Source organism: Muntiacus reevesi, chromosome 6, assembly GCF_963930625.1.
Source record: "Muntiacus reevesi chromosome 6, mMunRee1.1, whole genome shotgun sequence".
Taxonomy (NCBI): domain Eukaryota; kingdom Metazoa; phylum Chordata; class Mammalia; order Artiodactyla; family Cervidae; genus Muntiacus; species Muntiacus reevesi.
Window position 1 is genome coordinate 19798220 of NC_089254.1, and position 21688 is coordinate 19819907.

General features: G+C 39.0%; 1 long non-coding RNA gene across 1 annotated transcript in view; it reads left to right on the forward strand.

Annotated features, from left to right (window-relative positions):
* The window catches only part of LOC136170992 (uncharacterized), a 35719-nt gene extending 15326 nt beyond the window's left edge, over positions 1 to 20393 (forward strand). The window contains exon 3 of the long non-coding RNA XR_010663728.1: positions 20351 to 20393. This is a non-coding gene — a long non-coding RNA (uncharacterized lncRNA). The remainder of the gene's footprint in view (positions 1 to 20350) is intronic.
* Positions 20394 to 21688: the final 1295 nt, after the last annotated feature.

Consider the following 21688-nt stretch of genomic DNA (forward strand, 5'->3'; position numbering starts at 1 on the left):
TGTTATTTATAAGTTGCCTGAGTTTATAATGCTGTTTTTCATGGCTGCCAATGTGTGAATTTTTTATTCTTCATTGATAGGGCATCATAATTTATTTCAGATAGTGTAACTAGAGTTAATAAGACTGAATTATTTAACCAAAACGCAATTGCCTAGATTGTCTCACTTTTTTTTTTCAATTATTTTTATTAGTTGGAGGCTAATTACTTCACAACATTTCAGTGGGTTTTGTCATACCTTGACATGAATCAGCCATGGAGTTACATGTATTCCCCATCCCGATCCCCCCTCCCACCTCCCTCTCCACCCGATTCCTCTGGGTCTTCCCAGTGTACCAGGCCCGAGCACTTGTCTCATACATCCCACCTGGGCTGGTGATCTGTTTCACTATAGATAATATACATGCTGTTCTCTCGAAACATTGTCTCACTGTTTTTGTATTTTTTTAATTTATTTTTTTTGCAGGATAATTGCTTTACAGAATTTTGGTGTTCTCTATCAAACTTCAACATAAATCAGCCATAGGTATACATATATCCCCTCCCTTTTAAACCTTCCTCCCATCTCCCTCTCCATCCCACCCCTCTAGGTTAATGCAGAGCCCCTGTTTGAGTTTCCTGAGCCAGACAGCAAATTCCCATTCACTATCTATTTTATATATGGTAATGTACGTTTCCATGTTACTCCTTCCATACATCTCACCCTCTCCTCCCCTCTCCCCATGTCCATAAGTCTACTCTGTTTCTCCATTGTTGCCCTGTAAATAAATTCTTCAGTACCATTTTTGAGTATCCACAGGTTTACCACTCAAGAGGGTCCTAGACATGTCTCTCTTGACATGTAGAGCGACTTAACATTTTTACTTGGAAAGAGGTAGCAGTGATAGCTTACCACCCCTGAAACTCACATAATTGTCCTCAGAGTAACTGAATGGCACTGAGAAAACACTCGCTGTCCTCAGTGTAGGTTTCTAGCTGCAGAAATAGATAATCTTTAGTCTTCTTGGTTGCTTTGTTGAGTTCAAGTCCTCAAGTAAACATAGAGGTCTTACGATAAAAGAAAAGTCTCTATGAGAAAAGCCTGGCATTGTGAGACTTGACCTAGAGGTCAGACCTTCAGCAGAATGGGTATTACTTATGGTCCTTTATCTGCAACGGTGTGATTCCTCTGGCTGTGACAGGAACACGTGACAGGTATGAATATGGCCTCTCTCTCCTTTTCACAGACAACACAGGTCCTGGGTTTCCAATGAGAAGAAGTCACCTCCTAGAGGTTGTTTAGCTCCTGCAAGCTAGTTTACGGCTCCATCTGCAAGTGAATCTTTGAAGGGCCTTCCTTCAGCCCCCCAAGCTGTCTCTGGGCCTCTTCAGTCATTTTCTAATAGATAACAGCTCTATAGTGTGAGAGCAGAAGCAGATGGGTGGGGGTGGAGGACGGTGGGGAGGGGGCGGTTTTGTTGTCATCTGTTCAGGCAGCCACAGTTGCTGGCTTCCAAAGTGCAGTGACAGGTCTGGGAGAAGACTGAAAAGCTAGGGGAACATTCCCAGGACTGAAAATGCATGAGAAACAAACCTGGCTGACCACCGAGACACTGTGAATGCCAGGTCACTTGAGAGCCCTGCATTACTTTATCGAGACCTTAGTGAGTAGCTGTTTCCTCTAATTCTTTCATATTGTGGCTGCGGGCTTAGGTTAAAGGTTGTTACTCCATTCCCCTTATTCAAACCTACCTGTCTCCTCTCTGAGCAGATTGCTAGAATGGAAGAAGTAAACCTCATTTTAGTGAAAGCACAACAGATTCACTGCTACTTTCCAGTCTATTTATCTCACTTAAAGAAAAAAGAAAAGACTGCAGTAAATGACCATCATTTCCCCTTAGAAAATGGAAAGAAATGTGAGAATGCCTGTTTTTGCTGGAATTTATACTGTAATTTGGCCACCTGATGCGAAGAACTGACTCGTTTGAAAAGATCCTGATGATGGGAAAGATTGAAGGCAGGAGGAGAAGGGGACAGCAGGGGATGAAATGGTTGGATGGAATCACCGACTCTATGGACATGAGTTTGAGTAAGCTCCGGGAGTTGGTGATGGACAGGGAAGCCTGGCATCTGCAGTCCATGGGGTCGCAGAGTTGGACACGACTGAGTGACTGAACTGATACTGTAATTATATTGTACCAAAATATTAAGAGTTAAATGCATGTTTTTATCAAGTTTACATACACTTCCCTAATGTCCTTATTTGAAGGAAGATTTTTCTACTTAAAAATAAAAAAAAATCCTTCCTGCATTCAACACACCTACCACCATAGGTTCCTGTCTAGAGGACACACATCCAGATATATTTGAGAAAGAAAACAAGCAGGAGATCTGTGATTTGGAGCAAGATATTAGAAATATCTTATGTCACAGTAGGATAACTGAGCAAATATAGATATTTTAACTTAAAAATAAATTGAAAAAAAAAAGCTAGTGTCTTTTTTCTTAACTGATTTGACCAATTACTCAGTCAAAACAATTGAGCCAAGTTCTGTTGCCAATATTTATAGTTTAAAAAACAAACCAACCTTCTATGAAAGTATTTCATATTGTATAAGAATTTTATTTGATTGACTTAGAAAACACAGCCCTTGTCTTAAACAACTTTCTGAACATTTTTCCTTGAATAGTACTTAAGTAACTTGGTGTGGTTCACTGTTAACACCCTTTCTGCCTCTTTGCTCCCCACTCCTCATTATATGGATTTTTTAATTTCTATGGTTACTTACTTGTCATTTTGTAAATTCATCTAGTTGAAATAATCTAGTGAATTATCTAGTGAATAATCTAGTGAATTAGTTGAAAGCCCAGTTTTGTTTTCTATTCTTATCAGCATCAAGGGAGGGCAGCTCATGGTTTCATGCCAAATTGCGGTAACGGGGAAATAAATGATGACCTCTGCCTTGCCAAGCTTTTTTTTCTTAATGTGCATATGTGCTAAGTCACTTCAGTTATGTCCAACTCTTTGGGACCCAATGGACTGTAGCCTGCCAGGCTCCTCTGTCCATGGGGATTCTCCAGGCAAGAATACTGGAGAGGGTTGCCAAGCCCTCCTACAGGGGATCTTCCCAGCCCAGGAAAGATATAAATGTCTCCTGCATTATCAGGCAGGTTCTTTACCACTAGCAGGTTCTTTTCCACTACCATTACCTAGGAAGCCCCCCGCCCCTCATCATAGATGACATCGTTGGTTTGGTCACTGTTCCTTAGCCGCATGGATGTAGGCATATTTGTGAGATAAAGGATGCATAAGTAACCGAAGAGCGTGAATGCAGGTGGAACTGGCAGAAGAAATGAAGCTCTGTTCATAGGACAGCTGCGTGAGGGAAGAACAAAAGGCAGCAAGCTAACCATTGTTTGTAAACGGATGTACTCATTTTGATCAAAGGTATCAGTAGCCACTAGGGTAAACAGTGTGGTTCTAATAATGTTAGCCTTTCAATTGACAGTTCCATTGAAACATTAAGCATTGTATTTTATATAAAGATGCTTTGCTTCTAGTAGGTTTGGCCCTCGTGGCTGACTTGGTCCTCAAAGCTTGTTCCCCCATCTGCTGGATATCACAGGTTGTATTCTCTGGGTAACAGATGCAGGAGTGGAGTTCAGTGGGTAGTAGGATGTTTATCAGGGAGTGCTGCGGAATCTACATCTGTAGGAGAGAGAAGGAAGCGGGACGGGGTAGAAGGACAGACTCAACTGCTCGGCAGACCTGAACAGCAGTCTCGGTTGATTCCAAGGGAAGATATGAAATTAAAATGTCTTTCAGTGTTATCTTGGTTTGGAACAAAACAGTCTGGTCTTTCCCCCCTTGTGTCAACTGTTGCATCTTGCCTCCTGGGGAGGGCATGATCTAATCAGACAGTGTCTGAAGGGGCTGAGCGCTGAGGGTGTCTAATGACAGTGCTCGCAGCAGCTGGGCAATAAACCCTTTCTTGAAATGACATCTGGGTGGCTGAGCTTTTCATCCATTATACCAGTCAGAGACTTTCAAGGATTTTTTACAGTAAGAAAATTCTCTGACGTTACTATCTAGGCGTGTGTACACATGCATCACACACGAAGAGAACAAAGTTTTGTAAAGTAATATTTTAACATTTGCCCGTTGTATGTGGTACTCTCTGACAATCTCTATGTCAATTTGTTTTCTTTCAATCCATCCCATATCATTCTATTCTCCTTCACTTTTAAAAATGCTGTTTATAAAATACTAATTTGATTTCAAGACCCTCTATTAGATTACAGCATGCAATTTGAAAACTGTGGAATTAGATTGATTGTGGAATCAGCCAATTACTAGTGAGCAAGTTCTCCAGCATAAGTAGAATGGGCTTGTGTTCCACAATGTGATTGGATTATTTTCATTTCCAGGAAACCAGAAAAGGAGAGGAGAGGTTTGCTGATCTGTGGGCTCCTGAGACAAGGTGTGGTTCATCACAGATCTCTAAATCCTTGAATGTCTGGTTCTAGTGGAGTGTCATTTGTGATTACTTGTTCTAACAGTATGTGCTCCAGGCAAGACTTTTCAAAGAAGGAGAGTTAATTACTGGGGATAAAATAGTAACTGTCAGTGAGAACCAGCATTTCCATTTACTTGTAGAGTTTTAGAATGAGGTTAGCCATAAACACTTTAGTTTTTCTGGACAGTGGATGCCTGTGATCAGTTTTATGTTGTAACTTTCACGTGTGAGGAATTACTGGAAGAAATGTTTGGTGTCATTGGTATAGCCAGTGACAGTGGTGTCGTTGGTATATGTCATTTGGTATAGCCTGTTGTGTTTTGAAATGTGCACAGTAAATGCTTAAATAATATAGTATGGCTATAAATTAGATTCCATTTTTAGACAAAGATATGAAAAAGATCACAAACAGAGTGAGATAGATTTCAAGAAGATGACAAATCAACAATTATTTTTTCTTCAGGACAACAAGAACAGCAAACCAAAAACATACCCTTTATCCCTGAAACTCAAGCAATGAATTTATGACCCTAATTTGTATAAGATTTACCCTGGAACAAAGTAGAAATTTCATTACATGTATTTAAAATTTATGGTATATAAATTGAAGAAATATGGTTCTACTTGGAGGAACACAGAAGCAGTCATGTAGTAAAGAAGGAAAATGGAAGATATCTAGTATTTTTCATGTTTTGTTTTAGGAAATCTGCAATTTGTTATCATATTTTATCATTGGTGAACTTGATGGTTACTAAAGAGAAGAGGCTAGGATGTAAGGGACTTAGCCATGCTAACAGTCAGGTTTGGAATTTAGATCTGACTTCATCCTTTATACTACTTCAAAGCCACATATATGTTTAATTTTCTAACATTTAAAATGCTACAGAGGGACTTCCCTTGTGGTCCAGTGGTATGACTCTGACTTCCAAAGCAGGGGGAAAGAGTTCAATCCCTGGATTCCTTGTCTGGGAACTAAGAAGGCAAATGCTGCACTGGGAGGCCAAAAAACCAAAAAACCCCCCAAAACACATTCAGAATAGGGAATTCCCTGGCAATCTAGTGGTTGAGGTTCTGCGCTTCCATTGCAGAAGGCACAGTTTCGATCCCTGACTGGGGAGTAAAGAGCCCACGATGCACACTGATTAAATAAATAAATACAAATAAAAAAAAGCTGCAGAATAAATCTATATCAAAGTCAGATATACATTTATAGTATATCAAAATGCAAGTTGAAAACTAGGTTATCAATGATCACATTTCCATATTTTGCATTGTTGCTGTTTATGAGATGAGTATATTATATAGTTTAAAAAATTTTATTACTGTTGCAAGTCTTTGGAAATTCTCACATGATATATGTGTTATATATCAGTTATCTGTTAATAAATCCAGAAATCAAGTTTAAGTAAGTCAGAGTAATAAGTGTGTATATACCCTGAAGAAGGGTTGAGATTAAAGTCAAACAAAGATCTGGAAACCAGTGGAAAGAACACCTTTTATAGATATATTTCACATCAGTAACATCAATTATATGTAACAGTGAAAGGATAAATATATATATTTATATATAAAGCAATGTGTGACTGTTTTCAAGCATTATCACATCTAAAAATGTAGTATGTTTTCTAAAGATGATATCAGACTATCTTTGATTTGGCAAGATATATCCACTTACAAGCTTCAGATAGTCACTTCAAATGTTTCTGGTGTACTAACAACAATAGTTTTACTAAAAGGGAAAAAGGTTTATAAAGGACAGACTTTAAAAAGTCATTATTAGCCCAGTTACCTCAAAATAGTACAAGAAATTAAGTGACTGACCTCATTAAATAGTTCACCTCACACCATTTTATTCTCAGGAAATTAGCTCTGAAGCATGTTAGAGGACAAATTTAACTTCAGCATTAGAGATGAAAAATGAACTGGAAAATGTAAGAAGCTGATGAAGACACTAGAAAGTGTAAAATACAATCACATTCAATTCAGTTCAATTCAGTCGCTCAGTCGTGTCCGACACTTTGTGACCCCATGGACTGCAGCATGCCAGGCCTCCCTGTCCATTACCAATTCTTGGAGTTTACTCAAACTCATGTACATTGAGTCAGTGATGCCATCCAACCATCTCATCCTTCGTCATCCCCTTCTCCTCCTGCCCTCAATCTTTCACAGCATCAGGGTCTTTTCAAATGAGTCAGTTCTTTTCATCAGGTGGCCAAAGTATTGGAGCTTCAGCTTCAGCATCAGTCCTTCCAATGAATATTCAGGACTGATCTCTTTCAGGGTGGACTGGTTGGATCTCCTTGCAGTCCAAGGACTCTCAAGAGTCTTCTCCAACACCACAGTTCAAAAGCATCAATTCTTCAGCGCTCAGTTTTCTTTATAGCCAAACTCTCACATCCATACATGACTACTGGAAAAACCATAGCCTTGACTAGACGGACTTTTGTTGGCAATGTCTCCGCTTTTTAATATGCTGTCTAGGTTGGTCATAACTTTTCTTCCAAGGAGCAAGCATCTTTTAATTTCATGGCTGCAGTCACCATATGCAGTGATTTTGGAGACCAAGAAAATAAAGTCTGTCACTGTTTCCACTCTTTCCCCATCTATTTGCCATGAAGTGATGGGACCAGATACCATGATCTTAGTTTTCTGAAGGTTGAGCTTTAAGCCAACTTTTTCACTCCCCTCACATTTCATTTCACTTTCATTAAGAGGCTCTTTAGTTCTTCTTCACTTTCTACCATAAGGGTGGTGTCATCTGCATATATGAGGTTATTGATATTTCTCCCGGCAATCTTGATTCCAGCTTTTGGTTCCTCCAGCCCAGCGTTTCTCACGATGTACTCTGCATATAAGTTAAATAAGCGGGGTGACAGTATAGAGCCTTGACGTACTCCTTTCCCTATGAGGAACCAGGGAATCGCACTATCTGTATACTATCCATACACATGAAAGTTCAGTGTTTAAATCTCTTCTGTAATGGCTTTCATGTTTCTGTCACCTTGGTTGTGCAGTGGTTTTTATATCTCTTTGAACTTGGTTGTCATAATAACTTTTGGGTCTCATCTTCCTTTACCTGTGAAATGGGACAGCGTTTTAACATTTATGTTCTGTTGTACACTACTGTTTTTTTCAGACATATTGATTATTCAACATATAGTGATTATAAAAAACTGTATGAAAATTTTCAGAATTTTTTAGGCTCCAAAATCACTACAGATGGTGACTGTAGCCATGAAATTAAAAGACCCTTGCTCCTTGGAAGAAAAGTTATGACCAACCTAGACAGCATATTAAAAAGCAGAGACATCTCTTCTTCTGCCCTGCATATAGGGCCATCGTTACCATCTTTCTAAATTCCATATATATGTGTTAGTATACTGTAATGTTCTTTATCTTTCTGGCTTACTTCACTCTGTATAATGGGTTCCAGTTTCATCCATCTCATTAGATCAGGGCAGAAGAAGAGACGCAGAAGTACAGAACAGACTTTTGAACTCTGTGGGAGAAGGTGAGGGTGGGATGTTTCGAAAGAACAGCATGTATATTATCTGTGGTGAAACAGACCACCAGCCCAGGTGGGAGGCATGAGTCAAGTGCTCGGGCCTGTTGGGCTGGGAAGATCCAGGGGAATCGGGTGGAGAGGGAGGTGGGATGGGAGACCGGGATGGGGAATTCGTGTAACTCTATGGCTGATTCATATCAATGTATGACAAAACCCACTGAAAAATTAAAAAAAAAAAAAATAAATAAAAAATAAAAAGCAGAGACATTATTTTGCCAACAAAAGACCATCTAATCAAAGCTATGGCTTTCCCAGTAGTCATGTATGGATATGAGAGTTGGACTATAAAGAAAGCTGAGTGCTGAAGAATTGATGCTTTTGAGCTGTGGTGTTGGAGAAGACTCTTGAGAGTCCCTTTAGCTGCAAGGAGATCCAACCAGTCAGTCCTAAAGGAAATCAGTCCTAAGTATTCATTGAAAGGACTGATGCTGAAGCTGAAACTCCAATACTTTGGCCACCTGATGTGAAGAACTGACTCATTCGGAAAGACCCTAATGCTGGGAAGGATTGAAGGCAGGAGGAGAAGGGGATGACAGGGGATGAGACAGTTGGATGGCATCACCAACTCAATGGATATGGGTTTGAGTAAGCTCCAGAAGTTGGTGATGAACAGGGAAGCCTGGCGTGCTGCAGTCCACGGGGTCTCAAAGAGTCCGACATGACTGAGCGGCTGAACTGAACTGAAATGATAAAATTGAGATTCTAATTGACACTCCCCATTTCTCAGTGGAATCAACTGGGAACAGACAACCAGGAAGTATTTGAGGGGTATAACACATTGCAAAATGAGGTATTATTATTTTAACCATCTATCATTATTACTGAAAAAGAGATTAGTTGTTCTATTAGTGAGTCAAAGAATTACCATTTTCATATATGAATACAATTTCAGCTCTTAGTTTATCTGAGACATTTATTTAATAATGATATGGGGAGGAGTATTCATTTTAATGTCTTTTGAATTTTTTTTTTACTGGTATTAGAATGGAAATCAAGACTTTTTACATCTTCTGGAAGAAAGATGTAGTAGGTGTTTTGTAATGTATGTATTCCAAAATAATTCTAGAAAGTAAAGGCAGATTTATATTTTGATATCAACTTAAAATGGTATTTATAATTATTGTCTTCTATTCCCTGATTATGTATTGATATACAAATTATGTATCGTATTTTGATATTGATAATTTGAAGTGTCTACCATGCTCTTATGAATGCTTCATTCAGAATATGCACATTTGGTTTTCACCAATTTGTTAAGTAATGATGAAAGATGAATCAGATTTTAACATTTGATCGTATTTTCTCTTGTAGTTGAAGTGTTGAGACTAAATGTGCTGCTAGTGAGTGTATAGAAAGAAAACACAGGACCTGGGAATGCGTCTGAGCATAGTCTGGTGAAGACACTCTACTTGAAAATAAAACCCATTAAACAAGTGACAACGTGGTATTCAGAGACGAAGGAAGAAAAGCAAAATAGGGTTGCACGGTTCTAAGGGAGAAGAGAATTTTCACACTTAAGGTTTGGGTGATGGAAGACAGAAAAGACTGGAAATGGTTGGCATCTAGGAGCCAGACATGTGTAGTCACAATGTAAATCTTGGAAAGTCTAAAAGAAATAAATGTTGAATAACATGTGGGCCTGGCTATAAATGCTTGACTGTAGGTATCAGGGAGCTACATATGAACCCTACTCCTCAGATACCCGGCTCCAATTCCCTAGCTACGCTGGGCTTAAGTAGGACCCAGTCCAGGAGGAACTGGACAGGGAACCAAAGGAGACACCCAGTTATGTCTGGGACAGAGTGAAAATTCAATAACTGGATGCAGGGCAGACGCTGGGGCTAGGTGAAAGGAATGTGACTGAATACAAGTTACTAGAAAGAGAATGTCATCACAAGAGAGTTAATACCAAAATGAATTTGATACTCACTCCAGAGCTCTGTGGAGGTTATTTACATTTCCCATGTTTAGGGTCCTGATTGATCCCTGAAGTTTGGATTAGACTTGAACAAGTGGAAATTAAGTACTTAGCAAACAATAGATGCTCAATAAATATTTGCTAAAGAAATGAATGAATTGTAAGATCTTAGATCTAGAGGACGGAAGTCTTCCAGTCACAGCCAAATAACTCCAAAGTTATGAATTTACAATAGTGTTCTCTAAGTGTGTTCCATGAAAATCTGATTTCCTAGGATATGTCTTAAGATCAAAGAGTGTTTTGACCAAGTAAGTTAGGCAACTGCAGAGTTAAATAAAATTAATTCATTTCTATATTACAAGACTTTGTAAGAATTTCTGAAAGATAAGTGTTACGTAGACGTTCTTAAGTTTACTTGACCACAGAAGCCTCTCTCCAGAAACAACCTTTCTTTTCCTAGGTATCGCCTGGACTAGTGTGATGAAAAACAGGTATTTGGACGTGTTGAAATCCACATGTAAAAATCAGTAGATGGACAAAGAGATCAGTGGATTTGGTGATACTGGGGGGAAAGGTATCCTTTCTTAGGATATCCTTTTATAGGAATTTCAAAGATTTCAATAGCAGACATTGAAAGAAGTAGGTAAGTCTCACCGTATGCCTGATGTTCATCTCCAGGGATTTCTGAGTCAAGACTCCTTTTTAACTTCTGATTCACAGGTAGATGGCGGGCTGGAAAAATTGAGAGAACACGGAACTTTTTCAGAAAATAGATATGGGGTGAGGAAGATTATGCATCAGAGACAGTCACTGCATTGTCAAGACACTATTAAATCTTTACATAATTTTTTTCTACTTGAATTTCTTTGGGGAAAAAGAGTTGTTTGAGTGTGGAGAGCAGTGACCATAGCCTTATCCTCTTTGATGTGTAACCTAAGGAGCATTTGCTTTCTTTAGGATGATGTTTTGTTGATTGTTGCATGTTGTTTTCAAGGTGTTTTGTACCATTGTTCACAAGAGTGGATACTGAAAAGTATTCTAAAAACAAAAACCTGTAGGCTGTTCTTTTTTGTTTTTAGTAAGATACTAAGGGAGGCCACCTCTAAGGTTACAAACCTTACAGTTCCCAGAGAGGAGAAGATAGGTGAGAAAATGGGTAAACAAGAAATTATGAAGGCCTTTATTTTCAGGGAACTAGGAGTTTTAGGGATAGTATCAGAAGAATTGATATTTTACCCCCTTTTCCAGCTTTTCATGCAGAAGGACATTTGACTCATTCCAAATCGATCTCAGAATATTATCACACAGTAGCCAATGAGCTTCTTATAGCAGTGAGACTCTGGGGAAAAGAATTCAAAATTATTTGATAATGTGAATTTTTAATGTGAATTTTGAATTTGGATGAAATAACTACATATATATATAGAAGTATATTTTTTAAATTGAAGTATAGTTGATTTATAATATTGTGTTAGTTTCAAGTGTACAACAAGGTGGTTTAGTTTATATATGTGTATATATATATATATATATATGTTCTTGTTGTTCAGTTGCTAATTCCTGTCTGACTCTTTGTGACCCCATGCAATATAGCACACCAGGCTTCCTTTTTCTCCACTATCTCCCCGAGTTTGCTGAAACTCACGTCCATTGAGTCGGTGATGCTCTACAACTATCTTATCTTCTGTCGCCCTCCTCTCCTTTTGCCTTCAATCTTTCCCAGCATCAAGGTCTTTTCCAATGGGTCAGCTTTTCCCATCAGGTGGCCAAATTGGAGCTTCAACTTTAGCATCAGTCCTTCCAATGAATACTGGGTTGATTTCCTTTAAGATTGACTGGTTTGATCTCCTTGCAGTCCAAGGGACTCTCAAGAGTCTTTTCCAGCACCACGGTTTGAAAGCATCAGTTCTTTGGTGCTCAGCCTTCTTTACGGTCTGACTCTCACTGTATACGTGACCAGTGGAAAAACCATATCTTTGGCTATATTGACCTTTGTTGGCAAAATGATGTCCTTGCTTTTTAATATCCTAAGTTTGTCATAGCTTTCCTTTAAAGAAGGAAGTGTCTTCTAATTTCCTGGCTGCAGTCACCATCCACAGTGGTTTTAGAATCCAAGAAAAGAAAATCTGTCACTCTTTCTACCTTTCTCCCTTCTATTTGCTATGAAGTAATGGGACTGGATGCCATGATCTTAGTTTTTTTTTTTAAATATTGAGTTTTAAGCCGACATTTTTACTCTCCTCTTTCACCCTCATCAAGGGCTTTTTAGTTCCTCTTCACTTACTGCCACTAGAGTGGTGTCATCTGCATATCTGAGGTTGTTGATATTTCTTCTGGAAATCTTGACTCCAGCCTGTGACTCATCCAGACTGGCATTTTGCATGATGTTCTCTGCATATAAGTTAGATAAACAGGGAGATAATATACAGCCTTAATATACTCCTTTCCCAATTTTGAACCAGTTAGTTGTTCCATGTCTGGTTCTAACTGTTGTTTCTTGACCTACATACAGGTTTTTTGTTTTTTTTTCCCCAGATTATTTATCACTATAGTTTATTACAAGATATCGAATATAGCTTCCTGTACTATATAGTAAATACTTTAATCTATTTTACATGTAGTAGTGTGTTCCTGTTAACCCCATGCTCCTAATCTATCCCTCCTCTGCCCATTTCCCCTTTGGTAACCATAGGTTTGTTTTCCTATCTGTGAGTCTGTTTTTGTTTTGTAAAAAAATTCATTTGTATTCTTTTTTTAGATTCCACATATAAGTGATGTCATGTGATATTTATCTTTCTTTGTCTGACTTACTTCACTGAGTATGGTAATCTATCTCTAGGTTCATGTGTGCTACAAATGGCATTATCTCATTATTTTTTATGGCTGAGTAATATTCAATTATATGTATATATGTTTATATAGTATCTTCTCTATCCATTCATCTGCTGATGGACACCTAGGCTGCTTCCATGTCTAGGCTATTGTAAATAGTACTGTTATGAATATTGGAGTGCATGTATCTTTTTGAAAAATGTTTATTTTATATTGGCGTATAGTTGATTAACAATGTTGTGACATCTATCTTTTTGTAAAAACTTTTCATCTTTTCTGGTTATATGCCTAGGAGTGAGATAGCTGAATCATATGGTATCTCTATTTTTATTTTTTAAAGAATCCTCCTAGGACTTCCTTGGCTGTTCAATGGTTAAGACTCCACCTTTCTATGCAAAGAGTGCTGGTTTAACCCCTGGTTGGGTAACTAAGACCTCACATGCTGCAGGGTGGGGCCAAAAATTAAAAAAAATAAAAAAATTACGATCATAAGAAATCTCCATACTGTTTTCCATAGTGGCTGCACCAATTTACATTTCCACCAATAGTGTAAGAGGGTTCCCTTTTCTTCAAACCATTTCCAGCATTTATTATTTGTGGACTTTTTGATGATGGTCATTCTGACTGGTATGAGATGGTACATCATTGTAATTTTGGTTTGCATTTCTCTAGTACTTAGTGATGGTAAGCATCTTTTCCTATGCCTGTTTGCCATCTGCATGTCTTCTTTGGAGAAATGTCTGTTTAGATATCCTGCTCATTTTTTTTATTGGGATTTTTAGAAATTGAGCCCTTGTTGGTTGCATTGTTTGCAAATATTTTCTTCTAGTGAGTAGGTTGCCTTTTCATTTTGTTCATGGTTTCCTTTGCTTTGCAGAAGCTTTTAAATTTGATTAGGTCCCATTTGTTCATTTTTGTTTTTATTTCTTTTGCCTTGAAAGATTGATGTAAGAAAATATTGCTGTGATTTATGTCACAAAATGTTTTGCTATGTTTTCTTCTGAGAGTTTTATGGTGTCATGTCTTATATTCAGGGCTTTAAGCCTGAGTTTGAGTTTATTTTTGTAATTGGTGTGAAGGAGTGTTCTAATTTCATTGATTTACATGAGAGTCCAAGTTTTCTCAACACCGTTTGCTGAGGAGACTTTTTTCCATTACATATATGTTTGCCTCTTGTCAAAGATTGATTGACCAGAGGTGTTTGAGTTTATTTCTGGGCTCTGTATTCTGTTTCATTGATCTTTATGTCTGTTTTTGTACCAATACAATGCTATTTTGATCACTGTGGCTTTGTAGGATTGTCTGAAGTATGGGAGGATTAGTTCTCCAGCTTTGTTCTTTTTCCTCAGGATTTGAAGCAATAATATTTAATGAAAATATTACTATGACATACTGGAAGAAGAGCATTTTAACTTGTTTACTTTATTTAACTATTAAGTATCTATAGTGACATGCTTGCCACTCTGATACAAAGATAAGTGGGACTTCCCAGCTGGTGCTAGTGGTAAAGGACTTGCCTGCCAATGCAGGAGACCTAAGAGATGTAGGTTCGATCCCTGGGTCAGGAAGATCCTTTGAGAAGGGCATGGCAACCCTTTCTAGTATTCTTGCCTGGAGAATCCCATGGACAGAGAAGCCTGGCAGGCTGCAGTCTGTAGGTCTCAAAGAGTTGATCACGAGTGAAGTGACTTAGCATGTATGCACAAAGATAAGTAAGATGTGTTTCTAATACATTCAGAATTGCTTATTGTTGAGTAAGAGTGACAGGCATGTACCAGGATAACAAAGTGCGGAAGAGGAGGCAATGGCAGATCAGGGAGAAGAGCTGAATGAGGGCTGAGAGATGAGTCCTGTAGATTCCAAGCTTCATGCTACTTCAGTGCAGTGATGTCAGTTTGCTGACTCCGCAGCCCACCTTCTTGGTTGGTTTTGAGAATCGTAACTGGGGAGTATCTTAGATGTGCAAATTCATAAGTATTTCAATGAGAGTCTTTATGTCAGAATGACCAGTTCCAGAGGATTACTTTAAAGCGCTTACTGAGAAAATGATTCAGAGAGAGTTAGACATGACACAAAATTTCTAGCATCTCTTGACAGATATATTTCATATCTCTCCAATTCTTAATTCAGAAATTAGAACAAACTGAAATGGCTACTCACAAAATCACGTAGCATAGGAAAAAGACCATGGACCCCCACAGACCAACACTGGTTCACAGGCTGGCTCCAATATTCAGTTCCCAATTGACCTTGGGGAAATTCTTCCTTTCTCTGTGCCTCTGTTAGCTCCTGTGAAACAGGATTACAGCATCTAATTTAAGGGATTATTGTGAGGGCGGTAATATACAAGGTGAGGTTTCTTCCTTACATCCTCTCGGGGAACCCCGCACTGCTCATTTTATAGCACATTTTGCAATTGGTAATTCATTCCAATCAGCTCTTTTATGTCTGTCTCCTCTGCTGAGAGATACACTTCCTCAGGGGAAGAATCACATTTCTCCTCTCACACCCAGCACATCCTTAACTCAGTGCCGACTGGAGGAAGGCAGAGCGGGACATGGCATGTACTACATTATGAACACACACCATTTCCCTTTTTTCTCATACCAAGAACCTGACTGTTTTCTTTCCCTTGCTCTGTTCCTCTGTGAATTTGGGGAATTTCTGTGCTTCTCCTGAAAAACGTGACATTATTGGAATATTCCTTGTTTATAGTACTTCCCAGGTATTACTCATATGTAGCCTGGGCCTTCTTGTGAGCATCAAAATCTTTCTGAACTAAAAATATAATTTGTACTAATTTTACCTGTCCTTAGTAGGATTTTTCCCAAGTTGTTTCTTAGAGAGAAAAAAGTGGTTTCTGGGTCAATATATTATTTTGAAATTTTTCTTTCATTTTGCTTAAGTGCATAGGATGAGTGAAAGATTAGGCTGATTATTGGCACTTTTGAATCAATCACTACTACTGTGGTTTTTATTATTTCCTGTATTGTATTAGAAACCTGAACCTTATGTGTTGCTTTTGTTTAGTCACTCAGTCATGTTTGACTCTTTGGTGACCCCATGGACTTAGCCTGGAGGCTCCTCTGTCCATGGGATTTCCCAGAAAAGAATACTGGAGTGAATTGCCATTTCTATCTTCAGGGGATCTTCCTGACCCAGGGATAAAACCAGCATCTCCTGAATTGACAGGCAGATTTTTTTTTTTCATCACTGAGCCACCAGGGAAGTCCAAAAAACCTTATATAGACCTGCATTATATTTACCCAAAGGCGGAAGGAAGATTAAAGGTACCATCTAAAAACCCAGTGTTTGTTCATTAAACTCATTATGCTCATTTTCATGTTGACTGATTTCTTTATGAATATAACAATTATCTCTTGATTTCATCAACTCATGACAGCACTAAAATAGATGTAACTAGCTTCAGGTCTGTCTTCTGCTTGCATTCACGGCGAGGGCTCTGAAGAACTGCACATTTTCAGGAGAGGAGTTTCCATGGAAACCCCGGACAAAGGCAAAGCAAAATAATTCTTCAAGGCCCACAAGAAAAAAAAATCCCCCCTTTGCTTTTTGTTTGCAGTTCAGTGTCCCCTGAGCAGTTCAGCAAATGGCCCTGTCCCTGCTCTCTAGGAATCCCTGTTTGAAATTTATATATAGCATTATGCCTCTCTGAAATCTGCAAAATAGGATTTGGTGAGTATGACTAAAGTTTCTTCTCAGGAGAGCTCAAACCCAGAGGGTTTTTCTTTCCTTAACGATGAGATTTAAAAATATAATAAAGTATACATTTAAGCAGCCACTGAATTTATGAACATAGAGCTGCTCTTCAAATTATCAAAGAGGTCTCAAAGAAGAGAATTTTATAGCAAATAGATGAAATCAGTGATTCGAGGCAAATTGATGTTTCAAAATGGTTTGTTGGTTGTTGTTTAAATAAAGACCAAGTTAAATGATTTCTCTAAAGCATTTGCAGGTCATATATCTTGAGAAAGTCATGGGGTTCATATGAATTCCTTTGGAAAACAGTGTCTCTCTCATTGGTTCTCGAGGTTCCAAAGCAGCTGACTGTATTTATGTATCTTCCATTGTACGGAGCACAGCAGCTTGAAGCTATTTTGGGGACAGGGTTGATGCAGCGAAAAGCACCCTCCGTGCTCTGCCACATGGGGTTCTTTAGGGCTGCAGTCAGAAACTGAATACTCTGTGCACCTCTATTGATCCTATTTAATACATTCATGGCACAATTCATGCTTCACTTTCTTTTCATTGTTGAACTTAATTGTAATCATGTTCAAAAATATATTCACTCTTCACTTTATCCTTTGAACAAATAACTTCTGGGTAATTACTGCACACCAGGAACTTCGCTAGGGACCAGCCGTCAGGGAGTCCATCAAGGAATGCCACATTTTTTTTTTCTTTTTTTTAATGAAATAACACGAAAGAAAAACCTAAATAACAAAGTGTGACAGTTACTACATGCTGTGAAATGCCATGGTAAGGAGGTTTATTTTAGGTTTTATGGCAGTCTAGAGCAGGGTCATGTCTCAGTTTAGTGGCAATGGTCGTATAAAGATTAGATCAGATAAGGACTTCAAAAAGAGGTGACGTTTGTTTCAAGTCCTGGAAAACGATTAGATATGAAACTGGCAGGCAAGTGGGGAAATGCATTCACAGAAAACAATCTAAAAACACAGGGCTCTGGAAGAATGCCAGTGTTTTAGGCAATGAGTATAGGTTGTAATGCAGTGAGAGAGAGAAATGAAAATGAAGATGGCAGAAGCCAGCTCCTCAAGGGATTTGCAAAACTGAGTATGAATTTTGTCTGAAAGATGGAGAGAAACTTCTCAGCAATTTCAGCGGAAGTGCTGAATCCACACTGTCATCTTGGAAGAAGTCACTTATAGCAGGGAGACCAGTTAGGAGGCAAAGGGTAATGTTGATGAGAAATGGTGAAGTCAAAGCTAAGGCTGTTATCGGGCTTCCCTGGTGGTCCAGTGATTAAGAATCTGCCTGCCAGTGCTGGGGACACAGGTTCAATCCCTGTTCTGGGCAGGTTCCCCATGCCCGGGGCGCTAAGCCTGTACGCCACAGCTGCTGAAGACTGAGGGCTCTAGAAGCCATGCTTCACAAGAGGAGCCGTCGCAATAAGAAGCCCAAGCACCTCAACTAGGAAGTTGCCCCTGCTAGCTGCAATTAGAGAAAGCCCAGGCACAGCAATGAAGACCCAGCACAGCCAAAAATAATAAAATTAAACAAACAAACAAACAAAACCAGGGCTAGATCTGGAGGGTAGAAGGACTTGGTAACCAATTGGTTGGGTGGGGGTACCAAAGAAAGGACTTCAGGTTTCAAGTGCAGGTGCTGGGAAGATGCTAATACTACTAAGTGAAATTATGAGAGATGAAAAATCCATGAAGATTAAGGATATAGGATATAGCTTTAATCCTTGTGCTGCCTGACTGCTCAAGTAACCTTAGTCAATTATTAATCCATTTGAGCTTTAATTCCTTTGAAAGATCCCATGGGATATTTTTAGAGGATTAAATGATATAATACTTATAAAGCATTCGCTGGGCTTCCCTTGTGTCTCAGCTAGTAAAGAATCCGCCTGCAATGCAGGAGACCTGGGTTTGATCCCTGGGTTGGGAAGAACCTCTGGAGAAGGAAATGGCAACCCACTGTAGTATTCTGGCCTAGAGAATTCCATGGACTGTCCATGGGCTCGCAAACAGTCGGACACGACTGACAGACTTTGAGTTTCAGTTTATAAAGCATTCACACATTTGTTTAGTCTATATTTTTTGAACATTAATGATGTACCAGAGTCAGGGATTCAGAGGTGTATGAAATGAAGTTTCTGCCCTTCTGGAAATTCTATTGTATGAGTGGGAAGGTAGACATAAACAAGTTGACAAATAAATGAATAAATCAACTACAGATTTGGAAGAGGAGCTTGAAAGATGTAAATGGGTAAATGTGACAGATAGGGTAGAGAGTTGTGCTTTGTGATATGTTGTCAGGAAAGTCTGAAACTTAAAAAGGGATGGCCATTCATTTGAGGAGGCACCTTTCAGGCTTTGAGAACAACCAGTTCAAAGACCCTGAAATGGGAAAGAATTTTGGACAGTATATACTTAGCAGTTCCTCAAATGCAGTAAGCATACATTAAATAATAGTTAGAAGCACAGAGGTATCTATTTGTTTTTATGCTGTGAAAACTAGCTTATCAAAATACCTCTTTCATTTGTCACATAAATTATTCAGAATAATATTTAAAATTGCCACCTTTACAAATGTATCTTTGTACTTAAGAATGTAAAGAAAATTGTTAGTGGAAATGAGGAAAGCGTTCTTTGAAGCAATGCTGAGTTTTATGGGCCAGGAACTCCCAGGGGGCACTTGATGATTACTATTCTTCTCAACAGCTCTGCAAACATATTCTTTTTTCTTCCAATTATCTTTTTCATTTAGTTGAACCTGACTCAACCTTAACAACTGGTTTATCCTTCAAAGATGGGAGACTGTTAACTACCTTTTTGAAGTCTGAAATTTATGCAACTGTATATCAAAAAGTCTAGGCTAACTTTCATGACTTAGAAATCTTGCTTATTAGTCACTTCTGCATTTTACTGTGCACAGTGATAGAAGATGTATCATTTAAATTATCAAAAAATGATTCATGATATGCATTGTTTAAAAGTTGCAAATGGAGAACATTATCCAGGGAAATTATTAATGAGTACACCAGTGTATTGTCCAAGCATAGAATTGTCTGAGAGCTTACTGTGTCACATGCTAAGGAAAGATGATAAACAACTTCTGTAACACATCAAAAAAGGCATCTGAATATGGTGTGAATCCTAGTTAGGGACTTTCCTACCATTTGTTCTACTTATCTTTTTGAACAAGAATGTATAGTAAAATGAGTTGCAAATACATGGTAGGTATAAACTTAAGATAGAAAATGTAGAAATGATCAAATTTAGATAAAGATTCATGCCTGGCATGAATTAAAACAGGTTGATAATACAAATTAAAATTTAAAACATGAAATGAATAACTGAGAAAGAAATAACTAAGCAGACACCAGAACCATAAAACAGCGATAAGGCTGTTCTAGAATTCAGTGAATGACAGCTGCCACGTCTGTTCAGAGTGAATTCTCGCAAAGAGCTAGTGAAGATAATATATTTAAATACTGCTGGAAAATTCCCCTTCAGCCAGCAGCTGGCATGACTGTTGTCATTCAGAGGGCGTAAGTAAATGTCATATAATTGAGTCATTGAGAAACTGAGATGACAATGAGCTACATTCTCATTAACACTTTAAAAAAATTCTCCCCTGGGCGATTAAATAGATGATGTTTAAGACCTGGTATTAAAGCTTAAGAAAAACTACATGAAGTCAGAGTTGAAATAGGTCTCAGCTCTTTCATCAGAGGTTCCCAGAGCAGTTGGCTGTGGCTCTTGCAGACCAGGTGGAGTGGGTTTCTGTGAAATGACACTGACAAATTCTGAATCACTGTCTTTTACAGATATGAGAAATCCAAGCTTCGTGTAGCATACTTCAGTCAAGTACACCAGCTGCTGTAGCCTCATACTGACGGTGCCTTCTGAATGTCCCTCTCACCCCTATACAACAGAGGAAGAGCGTCCTCACATTTTTAAAAGGAGCCCTAGGTCAGCAAGATACACTTTGCCTGAATCCAGTTGGATATTCTCCTTGTACCCCCTGTTCCTGCTTCCCCATTTACCTCTGGCTTTCATCCATGACCATTAACTCGGGTACTCATTCATTCATTAGTTGGCGTCTTCCAGCCCAGCAGTGTAATTGACCTTGGCTTTGCCCCTTGATTCTGTCTTTGCCTCTTGGATCCAACTGAACCCAGTGTCTTTGGAAGTGACTTCACACAGTCTCCTGGTTTTGTTTCTTGCTACACTCTGCCCCGAGGCTACAGAATTACAGGCATACTCAGCATACCCTTTAAGAAAGAGGGTTTTTTTTTTTTTTTTTTTTTAATGTGATGGCTCAGCTATTTTTTAAAAATAGTTTTTATTTATTTGTTTTTGGCTGTGCTGGGTCTTTGTTCCTGTGCAAGCTTTCCTCTAGTTGCAGCGAGTGGGGGCTCTTCTTTAGTTGCGGTGAACAGGATGCTCACTGCGGTGACTTCTCTTGTTGCCCAGAACAGGCTCTAGGCTGCTGGCTTCAGTAGTTGCAGCACATGGGCTCGGTAGTTGTGGCTCGCGGGCCCTAGAGTGCAGGCTCAGTGGCTGTGGCGCAGGGGCTTCGTTGCTTTGCAGCGTGTGGAATCTTCCCGGACCAGGGATCTAACCTGTGTCCCCTGCGTTGGCAGGCAGATTCCTATTCGCTGCACCACCAGCGAACTCCAAGTTTCCCTTTATGAATGGGCTTGTAACTGCTGGCACCTGCAGTCCTTTCCCAAGGACTATCTTTGGGCTACTAAGCTGCTTTGTTCAGCAGCTAGAAGACTAGATTGCTGGAAGGGTATGTAGGCACTTCCTGACTCTTCATGAGTACAAAAGCCCCAGTTCTAAGGCAGGACATCACTTCATGGCAAATAGATGGGGAAACAATGGGAACAGTGACAGATTTTATTTTCTTGGGCTGCAAAATCATTGCAGACAGTGACTGCAGTCATGAAACTAAAAGGCATTTACTCCTTGGAAGGAAAGCTATGATAAACGTAGACAGAATTAAAAAGCAGAAACATTACTTTGCCAGTGAATGTCCATATAGTCAAAGCTATGGTTTTTCCAGTGGTCATATATGGATGTGAGAATTGGACCATAAAGAAGGCTGAGTGCCAAAGAATTGATGCTTTTGAACTGTGGTGTTGGAGAAGACTCTTGAG